Source organism: Stegostoma tigrinum, chromosome 19 (assembly GCF_030684315.1).
Source record: "Stegostoma tigrinum isolate sSteTig4 chromosome 19, sSteTig4.hap1, whole genome shotgun sequence".
NCBI classification, from domain to species: Eukaryota; Metazoa; Chordata; class Chondrichthyes; order Orectolobiformes; family Stegostomatidae; genus Stegostoma; species Stegostoma tigrinum.
The window spans coordinates 54,206,884-54,221,285 of NC_081372.1; positions in this window are offsets into that span (position 1 = coordinate 54,206,884).

The following is a 14,402-nucleotide window of genomic DNA, read 5'->3' on the forward strand; positions in this document are numbered from 1 at the left end:
AGGGTATAAATGCTAATTTTTAGTACAACTCAAATGTTAATTTTTCTCGATGACAATAGTCAATTCAGCAGATTTGATTCCTTATGTTTAAAGATGCAACTGATTTTAAGAGGTATTTTAGTTACCTCTCCCTGTCCTCATCAAAACTGCAATGCCCCACCGAGCTTAGCCGTTACATTTTGTGAAGCATGGTCTGGATTAACTCGCTTTAATTTTCTTTCCTCACAGATTCATAGAATCATAGAATCTCTACACTGTGGAAGCAGGCTATTCGGCCCATTGAGCCCACATTGACCTTCCAAAGAGCATCCCACCCAGACCCGCCCCCTATCCTACCCCTAGATTTTCCACCACAGATACTATGGGCAATTTCCTTGGCCATTCGACCCAACCTGCACATCTTTGGACTGTGGGAGAAAACCGGAGCACCCAGAGGAAACCCACGCAGACATGGGGAGAATGCGCAAACTCCACACAGACATTGTGGGGGAGAGCCACTTAACTTCTGGACAACATCTCCTCAAAGCAACATAGAGACTCAGCAGAAGAACAATAGTCCAACAGAGAGAGAGAGAGATTGATGATGGATAAGAGTCTAAGAAAGTGATCATTAAATCAGTGATTCCAAAGAATCAATGAAACATGCATCACCCATTCTGACCTGCCCTCACAAGTGATGCATGGAAGTAACTGGCAGATGAGAATATCCATGGAGAAATTCAGAGAATGTATTTTATTTAAAAGAAGTATTGGCCCATTTATTGATTTTTTTCTCTAAGGTCTGGCTTCTAGATTAATACTGAAAGCTGCTAAATTTCTGGATCTTTAGCGATATGTCACTGCTGAACTGATTCATTTGCAGCTATGTATTTTGCTATACTGTTCACTGCATGATTATAGAGTCAATTCCTTCCATGCCTAATCGCTCCCTTGTCCCTTGTCTGTCAAGAGTGCCAGTTTTTCCCCTGTGTCAGCTGTTGTTTTCAAGAAATCATTTTGCCAAAGTTTTATCTTACTTCTTGCAACATGCAAATGGAGCTATTCTCATTCCAAATGTCAGGTTCAGAGTAATATGGCCTGTTAAAACATGCCCCGCTTTTTGTTTTATTCAAAGTTGAGTTTCAGGACTATGTTGTGGGGTTTAAAGAACATTTGTATGTCATCTTCAGCTGTCAAAATGTTCTCCATCAATAATATTTGTAATTACATTGTCACTTCGCCCGCTAAAGATAAAAGCTATCAATTTGCAAACACATTAGAGAGCACTTTCGTTTTCACTGTTAACAATGAAATGCATCAGATTACTAACATGTGGGTGGAATCTTACAGAGGCCTGAACAACGTGGGAAATGTGACAGAGGCGCCCAGCCAGGTCTATCTCGATATTGGGAGCCACTCGCTGCCTCTTTGAACTACGTTCTGGGCGTGGAGTCAAAATTCTTGCAGGAAAGTGGAAGTTTCTGGAAAAGCTCAGCAGGTCTGGCAGCATCTATGAAGAAAAAAAATCAGAGTTAGTGCTTCAGGTCCGCTGACCCTTCTCAGAGCGTGCCTATTAAAGGAGGCCAGTGCCCACTTATGACTTTATTAACTGTAAGTCTCACCTCATTAATATGCAGTTTTCTATCGTACCATCACCGGTGAGCAAATAAACAATGCGAATTTGCAACATGGAAGTCAAAGCAGGTATCTGATGACGTCACCTCACCGCTGATTGTGTGCGGCCTCCATGTTGCTCAAAGTCTCTCAATGTATGATCCACAAGCACTAACCGTACGCAAGCCTTGCCCACAGACTTTGGCATCCGATAGTGCCAACCTCTGTGGATTCTCCTGGCACCTCTCCAACACGCTAATACCATGACCTGCATGGCACAATAAACCAGCAACAAGCGCTGAAAAGCCATCAAAAGGAGATTTTGTAAATTGTAACAGGAGTCCCACTGAAAAATTGGACTAGGCTGCAACTCAAGGCTAAATGCTCGCCCCGTTCACATTTGCTCACTCCGGACCTACCTGCGTGTTTGTAGCACCGCTGCCTTGTTTTACCTAATAGCACAGTCACAGGATGAGGCAGCTAGCCTTGCTGCTCAGAGGTCCTCATTTAAAGGGGCTGAACATCTTGCTGTATGGCACTGTGTGCTACATCAGTCTCATATCTACACTAGCAGCTAATGTGGGCAAAGCATGCATATGGCTAGTGCCCATAGATCATGGCCAACTGAGCCCGGAACTTAGTTAAAAGATGCAGCAAGGTACTCCCAACACCAAGATAGATCTGATGATGCCGCCATAGTTCTCATCTCCACAGACATTGGTCAGGCCCCTGGAAGGTGGCAGAGTGCAGCAAGTGGGCAGCCATACCTCAAAGTCTTTGAGGGGTAACTGAACTGGGGAGTGGGTCACAGCTAGTCTTGTGGCTCCATGTTCGAGGGCGTGTCATCCAGAGAAACTGGTGGGGAAAGGGGTTTGCGAGGTGGGGTGGGTGGTTGCCGCAGATGCTGGTGGTGGCAAAGGGTCCGGTGGCATGGGAAGGAGGCTTGGCAACCTGTTCTACAGGGATTGGGGGTCGCAGGCTGAGGGCGAAGAGGGTGGCAATTGTGGTTGGAGGGCAACTCTATTTGTAAGGGGGGGGATACAATAAAAAAACATGTCCAGGAGTAGGATCATGTGGTAGGGTGGTTTGTCAGGCGAACCCTGGCTTTAAGGAATGGGGGCATCGCACCTGGTATGGTCACTTCTTGTGCCAAGGGCTGGGTGCAGACAATTTGGTTGGGAACTTGGAGAGATGCAAAGATGATGGGGATTATCAGCAAGAATACTCAGGGGCACAGTGTGGTCTTCAATCGCATCAGAAATCCAAACTGTACAATGAGGGAGAAAAGGTTTGCAGCCACACCCAGAGTGAGCAGGGTAAGTTGCTCGAGTTATGAGGAAAGAGCTGCAGGAACCATTGATGTCACAGTCTTTAAAGAGAAACATGACACACAGACCCATGTAGTGTGCAGGACACACACCTTAACACATTGGCACCCTCTGCATTATATATGCCCCTACCCCATACATCACCAACTACTGTTCAGCACTGACAAAGACGCCAGGGAAAGAATAGGGAGATTCGAGCATCAGCGTCAACAACACCAGCAGAACCCATACCCCTATACCTTCCTTGTTCTTCGCAGCTCCATAAAGTGCAACAGGTTTTCAACCCAGTCTTTGGCTCTCGGTACAACTCGTGTGGACATGAAGATATGCATTGTGCTGGAAAAAGTACCTACAGCATAGACAAGCTGATGTTGTATAAAACCATTAACATTTATGTGTTATTACAGAAAGGCCCTCTGAAAGTTTATCTTGTTCCTGCCCCTCCAACTACATCCCGGCTGGAGTGGAGAGTGCAGCTCCTTGGCCCCTGGGCGTTGGGTCAGGGAACCCCAGAGGCATCTGTGTCTAGACAGACCAGACATGCTGAGAGTCTCTTTGCCAGAGGCAAAATGGACCAACTCAGTCTGAGCTTCCCCAGGTCAGAGGGGAGCACGCAGGGTGGAGGGTGTGGGCCTGTCCATCTTCTCTCAATGTTGCTGTTCCCAACCCGCCCCACCCAGATCTCCCATGTCATCACATCTTTGGTCATGAGGATAAGTAGCTAGGGCAATGGAATACAGATATATGCACAGCAGAATTAATCTAAATATAGCAGAGTAACCAAAATGATGTTAAATTAGAATGAAATGAGGAGTTCACATACTTATCAAGAAGAGGTTATTGGTTTCTTAAGTGTTTGCATTAGGCGAAAGGAAATTGCATGTTTGTTGACATAAGTTTCGTGACTCAGCACGAATGGACTCAACTGTCCCAGTCACTCCAGAAAAGCTTTTTTCAGAGGTAGTAGGAACTGCAGATGTTGGAGAATCTGAGGCAACAAGGTGTAGAGTTGGATGAACACAGCAGGCCAAGCAGCATCAGAGGAGCAGGAAGGCTGAAATTTCGGGATTCTGAAGAAGGGTCTAGGCCTGAAAACGTCAGCCTTCCTGCTCCTCGGATGCGGCTTGGACTGCTGTGTTCATCCAGCTCTACACCTTGTTTACTCCAGAAAAGTTGATGGTTTTTTTTGGAAATAGACACAGTGAATCAGATGTGACAACGTGAACTACCTTTCAGATGCATTTGTCATTGCCATGGAATTGTGCCATGTAAATATCAAACAGTTGATTGGAAGACCTCAAAATGGTAGATGGCGACAGCGAGCTAACTTTAATGTCAAAGTTCATTCAGGGCAAGAGATCGGTGTTTTTCTAAGGGGACACAAGCAAATCGTAACTATTTAATTAATCAAAACAGTGTGAAAATGTGATGCATTTGTGATGTTTGGCAGTTGTCAAACTGATCATTTGCTGGAGACTGGATAGTGTCAAGTGTAGAATGTGTAGCTTCTTTGTATGTAATATGTAAAAAGCATGTTCCCTTACTAGAAACTTTCGCTCAAATGGACAAAGGTTGACTGATCAATGGCGAACATTTGAGATGGAGTGGGCTGATTGCCTATTCTAGTCTGATCTTTGGGCAAGTCCACTTGAAAGGGTTCAATTTTGATTGTGAGTTTCGTATTGGTAAAATGTCTGAAGCATAGTTTGTTGCAAACTTTGCTTTAATAAAGAACGTTGGGCACATTCCATTGTTAGAATTGCCTTGGGTTATTGGTATCCAGAGTAAACCTGACAGGGCCAGGGAAGGTGGGAATTAAAAGCTACAGTAGCTCTCTCCAGCGGACCCTCAGGCTGCCATGATGTAGTGGTCTGGACTCCTCTGCCAGTCTCCCAAAATAGAACCACTCCTCTAGACCACCCTGTCGACTAGGACCTCCAGGTCTCTTTCAGACAATTGCGACCACATTTTTACCTTTCTCAGGCATCTTTGGAATCATTGTCTATCAGCTAGCAGGAAGCTTCAGAATGTCAGTGCACACCTGGGTGTACAGTGGCCTTTTCAAAATGCTGGTCTGAGGAGCAATATCCATGAGAGGAAAATGTTTCCAGGAACAGCAGGTCATAGGATCAAGGCACTACAGGATCAGAGTAGGTAGTTAATTATGCACAAGAAGCTCCCAAGCATCCTGGATATTCTCCTTTTTCAGACAACAATCTTTTCCTCCCCCGCCCCCTGTCATCCAGACAGCCCTCCACCACACCTCATCCATCCCCAAACATAATAAAGATAGTGTCCCCCTTCTCCTAACTTTGCACCCCATCAACCTCTCCATCCAACACATCATCATCAAACACTTACACCTTTCCCCTCTCACCTTAAACCTATTAGGTTTAAGGTGAGAGGGGAAAGATTTAAAAGGGACCTAAGTGACAACTTTTTCATGGAGAGTGTGGTTCATGTCTGGAATGAGCTTCCAGAGGAGTGGTGGAGGTTGATACAATTACAATATTTAAAAGGCATCTGGATGGGTATATGAATAGGGAGGGTTTAAAGGAGCATGGACCAAATGCTGGCAAATGGGACTAGATTTATATAGGATATCTGGTTGGCATGGAGGAGTTGGACCGAAGGGACTGTTTCTGTGTTGTGCTGCTCTTATACTCTATAACTTTCTGCCACTGGGTTCAAAGCAGACAGTTGATGGAATAAGATGGAGTGCTGCATTGTTGAAGGAGCTTCATTTGGATGACAACTTTCAAGTGGATCTGATGAAAAACATAAAACAACTTGGAAGAAGAGGATTTCTTCCAAGTATCATGATTGAACTATATCTCTCAATCAACACTGAAAAGATATAACGAGGTGTAGAGCTGGATGAACACAGCAGGCCAAGCAGCATCAGAGGAGCAGAAAAGCTGACATTTCGGGTCTAGGCCCTTCTTCGGAAAGAAAGAAGAGTCTAGGCCCGAAACGTCAGCTTTCCTGCTCCTCTGATGCTGCTTGGCCTGCTGTGTTCATTCAGCTATACACCTTGTTATCTTGGATTCTCCTGCATCTGCAGTTCCTACTAACTCTGAAACTGAGAAGAGATATCTGTTCACATCTTTGCTTGTGCAGATTGGTTGCCATGTTTATTGTGTTACAATGACTGCAGTTCAAATGTAAAACACAGACCATGAAAGATGCTTTATAAATGCAACTCTTCCATTCTTCTCTGAGTCACAAATGTCAGCCAGATTCTGCTGTTTATCAATCTTTATTACCAACACCGCAGGAAAGAATTCAGGGAGACCTCTTTACACCAAACAAAACTATTGCTAGAATTCTTTTAAAAATAACTTTAATTTGTAACAAGTGCCCAGTACATTATTGAATGTTATTCAATTATTACGATCACCAAAATGTTCAGTTATAGATTAAATAAATATAGGATATATATGCAAGATCCAATGGTGAAAATTATTTTCCTTTCACAAGAAAGACAACATAAATATAACTAGTTCTCTCAATTTCATTGGGTTTAGTGTTTTCCTAAGCATTTCAAAAAGAAAGGAGGAAGGTAGACAACACTCAAAGCAAGGGAATTGAACGAAAAAGCAAACTGGGATTTAAGTCACACAAATACATTGTGAATGCATCAGCAGCCTTAGCTTTGCTGGGCACCTAATGAAATATCTGACAGAGTGGTTATCAGCTCACTGAAGCATGGCTGGTTTGTTTCTATCATCAAAATGTGTTTGAGTCTTGGTTTGGCTTTATGTAATGTGTTTATAATGAAAACAAGGAAAGCTTGTTCAATACACAAGTTCTGAATGAATCTTTCTCTCAGGGAGATGACTTTATAGACAAAAGTTAAATGAAGGTTGGGTTTTCAAAAGGAGGTATTCTGAATATAATAAATCATGGAGAAGTGGAAAGAGGAAAAAACTTTTTTGATTATTTTGTCTGATCCCTCATTCGTACACCACAAATAATCTCTTAATATGGATGCAAGATTTTTGTGTGTGTTTGTGTGTGTGTGTGTGTGTGTGTGTGTGTTTTATCAGGAGCTCCAACAACTCATGGCCTTTCTCTTTAGGACAGCCTCCATACGCTTTCAGTAACTAATCAGTCGCAGACGCGAATTTTTAAATTGTGGAAAGTAAAATTACAGGAGCATTCAGTGAGCCAAATATAAACTGAATCAATGGGAAGGTTCAATATCACCTCACTGAAATATTCAAAGCAAATGGTCTCACCTGCTGACCACATAAATAGTATTAATAGTATGAAACATATTAAAACAACTTTTCTATAATCAATGCGAACCGCTCCCATTTCTCATACACAATGACTACTTCAGAGCTTTTGATTTGAATAGGGAATTTCAAATCACAAAAAGCAGAGTAGTTAAGGAAGAAAGGAAGGGCAGGTGAGGAAAGTAAAGAGAAGATGAGAGGAAGAGAGACTAATAGTTGCACGAGCCAACACTAACGCACCCGAACAAAAGTAGAAGTTGCTGGAAAAGCTCAGCAGGTCTGTCAGCATCTGTGAAGAAAAATCAGAGTTCCAAGCGGAGGCTTGGGGACGGCTTTACAGAACACCTACGCTCGGTTCACAATAAACAGATGCACCTCCCAGTCGCGAACCATTTTAACTCCCCCTCCCATTCCTCAGATGACATGTCCGTCCTGGGCCTCCTGCAGTGCCACAACGATGCCACCCGATGGTTGCAGGAACAGCAACTCATATTCCGCTTGGGAACCCTGCAGCGCAATGGTATCAATGTGGACTTCACAAGCTTCAAAATCTCCCCTCCCCCTGCTGCATCCCAAAACCAGACCAGCTTTACCCCGCCTCCCTAACCTGTTCTTCCTCCCACCTGTCCCCTCCTCCCACGTTAAGCCGCACCTACATTTCCTACCTACTAACCTCATCCCTCCCCCTTGAACTGTCCATCCTCCCTGGATTGACCTATCTCCTCCCTACCTCCCCACCTGAACTCACCTCTACCGGCTCCATCCCCGCCTCTTTAATTTGTCTTTCTCCTCTCCACCTATCTTCTCCTCTATCCATCTTCGATCTGCCTCCCCCTCTCTCCCTATTTATTTCAGAACCCACTTCCGCTCCCCCATTTCTGACGAAGGGTCTAGGGCCGAAACGTCGATGTTGCTTGGCCTGCTGTGTTCGTCCAACTCCACACCTTGTTATCTCTTAACATTTCACATTTGGTGGCCCTTCCTCAGAACACCTCAGTCCTGAGGAAGGGTCGTCGGACCCGAAACATGAACTCGAATTTTGATTCACAGATTCTGCCAGACCTGCCGAGCTTTTCCAACAACTTCTGTTTTTGTTCCTGATTTACAGCATCCGCAGTTTTCTTCGTTTTTACCAATTGACCCGAAACAGATCAGCAGTTGGCTTTTTACCATGTCGTTAACAATTAAACTTCTGGCAGGACTCAATTCACATCTAATATGATATTGCACAACTCAAACTTGTAGTCATTGAAATTTAATCCTGAACAAAATAATGACACTAGTGGCACAAAAATGCAATCGCCCTGAACCAAATTGAAGTGCGTCTAACGCCAACTCTACTTGTTAGCCAACTATTATTTCATCACTTGCCGGCAAGAAATAAGTTCACTTAAATGTTCTGTTTCAAATGATTGGTGATTAATGTGCATTTGCCACTTAAGCCCTATCAAACAGATGCAATCCAAATCCTGCTTCTCCATTACCATTTGCTTGATCCCTGTTCAATCAGTTTAATGCACATGGACAAAAAATAAATTTGCAAAGTTCACAGTGTAACACTTCTGCACTAGCCCGTGGTAAGTATTGCACCAAGAAGGAAAAGGGAAAATGAGGTGTGATCATGCAGGCTAAGAACATCTGCAAAGTATGGAGAAATGAGAAGGAAGAGGAAGAGTTAGAGGGGGGTTGATAAAAAGGAATGAAAGAGAGTAGGGGGAAAGTGGAGTGAGAGAATCCAGAAAAAGGAAATGGAGAGAGTGGAGAATGGGACAAGCTGCTTTCAGTGCTCGGGAGAGCGAAAAGCGGCTTTTCCATGCTTGAACAGGCATGAATAATTTAATTAACAAACCATAGCATCTTTTATTTGAAGGTTTTATCTCCTCAACAAGCTCCCCTCATCTTAACAGTATCCAATAGAGAGCAAATATCCCAAGGTGAACAGATTAATGGTTTCTAGACTTCCATTTCCTTATTCAGCTCTTATCCATTGAATTGTAGATAATTGGATGTGAAGGGGAAATGAAAGTAGCTTGTCTGGTACATAATATTTGCACAGAACATTCAGTGATTTTATCAACAGCCATTGCACTTCACTGAAAGCAGTTGAAATGGGTGATGCTTTCATGCAAGAGATATGGGTCGAGGAAAATAAATGTTGCTTGAATGTCTTGCTGAATTTAACTGCAAGGCTCCTTTCATTTCTTTCTTCTGTGGTTGTGCTTGTGGTAGCTCCAGCCCATTGGCCACCAGATTGACAGGTTGGAGACACTTTCAAGGTTAAAGCTTATGAAAGCAGGCAGACATATTGGGAGAAAGAGTGAAAGAGATTTTGGGTGGGATAAGCAAGGGATCAAATTTAGTGAGCAGGCAGAGGGGGAGAGGAGTTCCACATTGTTGGGCTGTCATGAGATTTAGGAAGGGTCTGGGTGGCAATGTCACATCATCTTTTGATGCTCCAGGTTAGAGGGGCAGTCCCCCATTATGTGGGAACTGTGTAATGTGGATGAAGAGATTAATCCATTGATGGTTGGTGGACCGATTCCAGATAAGGAGACTACTCAATGGTGGTCCAGGGGTCTGATGTGCTCTACTCCACAAAGACAATCAATGAAGGATACAACTGGAGCCAACATTAATAAACTGATATATTGATTTACAAAGTTTCACTTTTAGCCTATTTATATTTGTGGGGGCTTAAGGTATTTTTCAATCAATCAGAGATGTTATGACTCATCTGTGGAGCAGGAGGGACTTGAACCCTTCCTGGCCCAGGCATGGGGCGCTACCACTACGCCACTAAAGCCCTATGTAGGGACTCAATGGAAACCTCAGTCAATGCCCACCATGTGCATAGAATTAAGTACAGCTAATTCATAATTAACACATGGTAGGGCTTTTGTAAGACAGTGATAGTGTCTTTACCTCTGAGTCAGAAGGTCCAAATTCATGTCCCACTGCTCTGAGAGATGTATCAAAGCATATCCAACTAGGGTTGATTAAAAATAACTACAATCAATATGTGACGGTGACTGAACTGCAAAAAGATATAGCTGCAATCAAATTCAGTTGGTCAAATATTGCAGGTGTTACTTGCCACATCAGAATCAGGCACGTTTTGACCATAAGATTCAATGGGCATTGCAGAGAGACCTGACATCCATGGAATCAATGGGATCCCTACACTATGGAAACAGGCCATTCGGCCCAACAAGTCCACACCAACTCTCTGAAGAGCATGCCACCTAGGCTCGCCCTCATATCCTATGGCATCCTGTATTTTTCATGGCTAATCCACTTAGCCTACACATCCTTGGACACCATGGGCAATTTAGCATGGCCAATCCACGTAGCCTGTACATCTTTGGACATTAGGGCTGAGGGAATGTTATGGAGATGACAAAAATCTACCTGGTGACCCGTCCAGTGTGGGCCAATGCGATAAAACTGCCAAAAAGCAAGGTGTTTTTCTCTCTAGCTTGTAATGCATATTTGAGTCCGGATGATAAACTACAAGAAGAAATTGAAAACCTTGAGGGGGAGAAATTGAAAAAGAACATTCAGCATTAGGACACCCGCAAAACTGGAAATTCGAGGAGGCAGTGAGTTGGGCTTCAAAGCAAGTAAATGATGCACATTTGACTAGCTGACATAACTCAAGCATACCCATCCCAACTCGTTCTGAGGAATATTGCTGCTGATTCATCCAAACCCAATCAGATTCAATAGCTTGGCTTGTAGCCAGAGGTGGTTATCCGACAACAGCCAGGTAAGTTCCACGGTGGCGAATAGCAGTTGAAAGGGTGAATGCAATTATGGAGAAGGTGAAAACCCAAAACAAAGGAGAGCTCATATTGCTTCAAGAGGCCCAGAGAAATACTTCTGCTCAAAACTAATAAGGGAAAGCAGATTTACTTCTCGAGTCTCACAAACCCAGTATTTTTCAGACCCAATTTTTTGGCAGATCTGCCCTGATGAGTGTCATTGCACCCTTGTTTCTGTCTCCAAACGTAGTCCGTAATTGGGTCTGAATTCAGTTATCGAACGCAATTTCCATATTCATTGAGGCCCCTACCCCTCAAAGAACCAGATTAAGATATCGCTGGGACATGATTGGAAGAGGTCTGCCCTTAATTTGATCTGTCTTGTGACTGCTTGCTCCACCATCCCTCTCTCACAGCAAATTCCGTTCTGTATCTGGATAGCTCAGTTGTCATCTATACATCTCAAAGTTAATTTTGGAACTTGCTGCAAGAATTGATCCTGCTGTTCAGAGAGATCAATCCCAGAGATTTCTCCATTAAATTGTGTTTATACTTGATTCACTTCTGGGAGGTAACTGCTACACAATAACTGCAATACCTTCTCCCCAGGCAGCGAAGTTGGTTTTGTAGCAATTTTCAATGTGCAAGAAATGATCAGCCCTAATATTTACCACCAACACCTCTTACTTAGTTACTTACTTTGCAAGATGGCAAATTCTCGTCAGGTTGACTTCGATCAGGATGCCTAATGTAAAGTGATGTGAGCTTCACAGCAGAGGATTTAAAAGTAATCACTCGAATTGAGCAGAACACAAAAGGAAGAAGTGACTGTTTGCATTAGGCAATGAACTATCTATTGGGTAAGAATGCTGTTGATAAAAGGCAGACCCCACAGCTATGATAAAACAGAGTAACAAATTACTAGCACTACCTGAAAATATGGAACAGCAGATCCAGACTGTTTTGAAGAGGACATAACAAGGTGTCGAGCTGGGTGAACACAGCAAGCCAAGAAACATCAGAGGAACAGCCAGGCTGATGTTTCGGGTCTAGACTCTTCTTCAGAAAAATTTTCTGAAGAAGGATCTAGACCCGAAACATCAGCTTTCCTTCTCCTCTGATGCTGCTTGGCCTGCTGTGTTCACCCAGCTCTACACCTTGTTATCTCAGATTGTGCAGCATTGGCAGTTCCTACTATCTCTGTTTTGAAGAGGAAATGTTTTTCTTTGCACCAAGAGACTTTGTCATTGCCTCAAATTCCCAGTACATTGCATAAATTAGATAGGAGTTTGCTTTTGTCTTGACCTTGCATATCATTCTACTTTTTGTCATGTTGTGTTTGCCATTTATGTTGTGCCCCTCCTTTTTATCTTAGAATATGGATGTAACTGACTATATTGTTTCTTCATTGGGAATGTGTTTGTGAGAATACAGACGAAGAAGCAAGGCATGCTTTTATAAGCGGCATTCACTGCCGCAGGATAACCCAGACACCTTTAGACAATGAAATACAAAGTGTGTTGTAATGTAACAAATGGGACAACCCAACTTTGTGCATACAAAGCCTCACAAAATACAATGCGATTTTGATCAGATAATCTGCTGTAGTGATGTTGGATGTCCAATCAATATTGTGTACAACCACAGGTGAGCTTCCCTGTCATGCTATTTATTATTTTCAGTGTTTCCATATTTCTAAGCCTGCTTGCGAGGGCAAACATGACCTCAGCTTATTGTCACCTCAGAAAGATGATACTTCAATTCCATTGTTGACTCTTGACAAGAGATTGTATTTGTTGTGAAGAAGGTTCTAGGCCTGAAACATCAACCTTCCTGCTCCTCTGATGCTGCTTGGCCTGCTGTTCATCCAGCTCTACACCTTGTTATTTCTTTGTACTTGTTGTGTTATGTACTGGAATAAAGCTCGCTCTGTGACCTAGCTGATGAATAGTTCTTAACTTCAGCTCTGAACTCAGGTAGATGATGAGGAACGACAATCAGGAAAAGAACTCTTCACAACTTACACTGTTACAATCATTGTTTTTCAGCTTTTATACCAAGTAGCTGCCATTCACTAGTTAGCCCCATTAGCCTTTTGTGCCAACTCCTGCCACAATGATATCGTTCCATGGGTTAAGCTCCACTGCCAGCTATATATGGTCTGAATGCTTCCCTATATGTTGACTGATGTAACATATATGTAACAAACACTGGGTTCTTGTTGAGGCCAATGTCTTGGAGTTCATTATCAGCACCAGCTATTTATATTGCTATAATATAACAGTCCACGCAGTCTGGGTTCTGTGACTATATATGTTACTCCACATTGTACACACATATTGAACAACTGCACTGACTCTATTACACTAACAGAGTGACTGAAGGTGAGGTGGGTGCCTTAATGCTGAAATGTCACATATTGTGGAATCACATACCCGTCTTCAAAGCATTTAGGGCAGGAATGTATACAATAACACAACAGCTCCCTCTATAAAGTAAATTATCACAGCCAGCACCTTCCCACCACAATTGCAAATCAAATTTGAGGGAGGAATGTTTTATATGTCTTACAAACCAGATCAAACCCCTTCAAAATATATTCAAAAGGTAGTCCAGACCCTAGCCTTTTCTCATTTTAAAGGTATGTGTAAGGTTTTTGTTCTAGATACAATTTGATTGCTCAAACTATCAGATTTGAAGCAATACACATTTAGGTATATAGGTAAAATACAACAAAAGAAAAATTAAAAAAAAGAAATGGCTTGGCTGGAACTCTATAGAAATGCTTAACAAAATAATAAATACAGTAACTGTAAGTAATTAACTGCTTCAATACAGTAACATTCCAAAACAAAGACAAGTTTAGAAGAACTGATTGTCTCATAGGTAATTCTCCGTTCCAGGAGGAAAAACATCGAAAGAAAACTCTGAGAGAGACGGGTAGCAGAGAGAGTTGTACTGCAGCTTCCAAACCCAGCTTCAAGACCTCAGCAACTACTGCTACTGAAAAATTAAAACTAAAAACCCTGGTTCTGTGGGATCTTGTCCCACCTATTCAGGCTACTTCTACTTATCCAACCTAAAAATAAGAACACCCAAGGCCTCACAAACTGTTTATTCTAACAGCTCCGAGTAGACTGCTCTTGGCCTCTCTGTCTCAACCTTTCTCCACACAATAAAAGGACTAAATACACCACTTAAAGCCATAACATCTTCACATATGGCTCAAACATGGAAGCACAAATTGCAATGCTAAATGCATTTCTGTTCCTTCTGATTGAGGAAATATTAAAATTGCAGTTGGGGGGCCGTCTTACCCGCAGCTGAATGTATTTCTAAGGCTGAGCATTAACGGAGCAACAAGCTTGAAATGGCAGTGATCAGCATTAAGTGCTGACTGACCTCACAATCCACCTGCTCTGCACACTTCAAGAACATGTATTCCCAATGCCAAGTGCCAAGGCAGTGATATGTGCAAC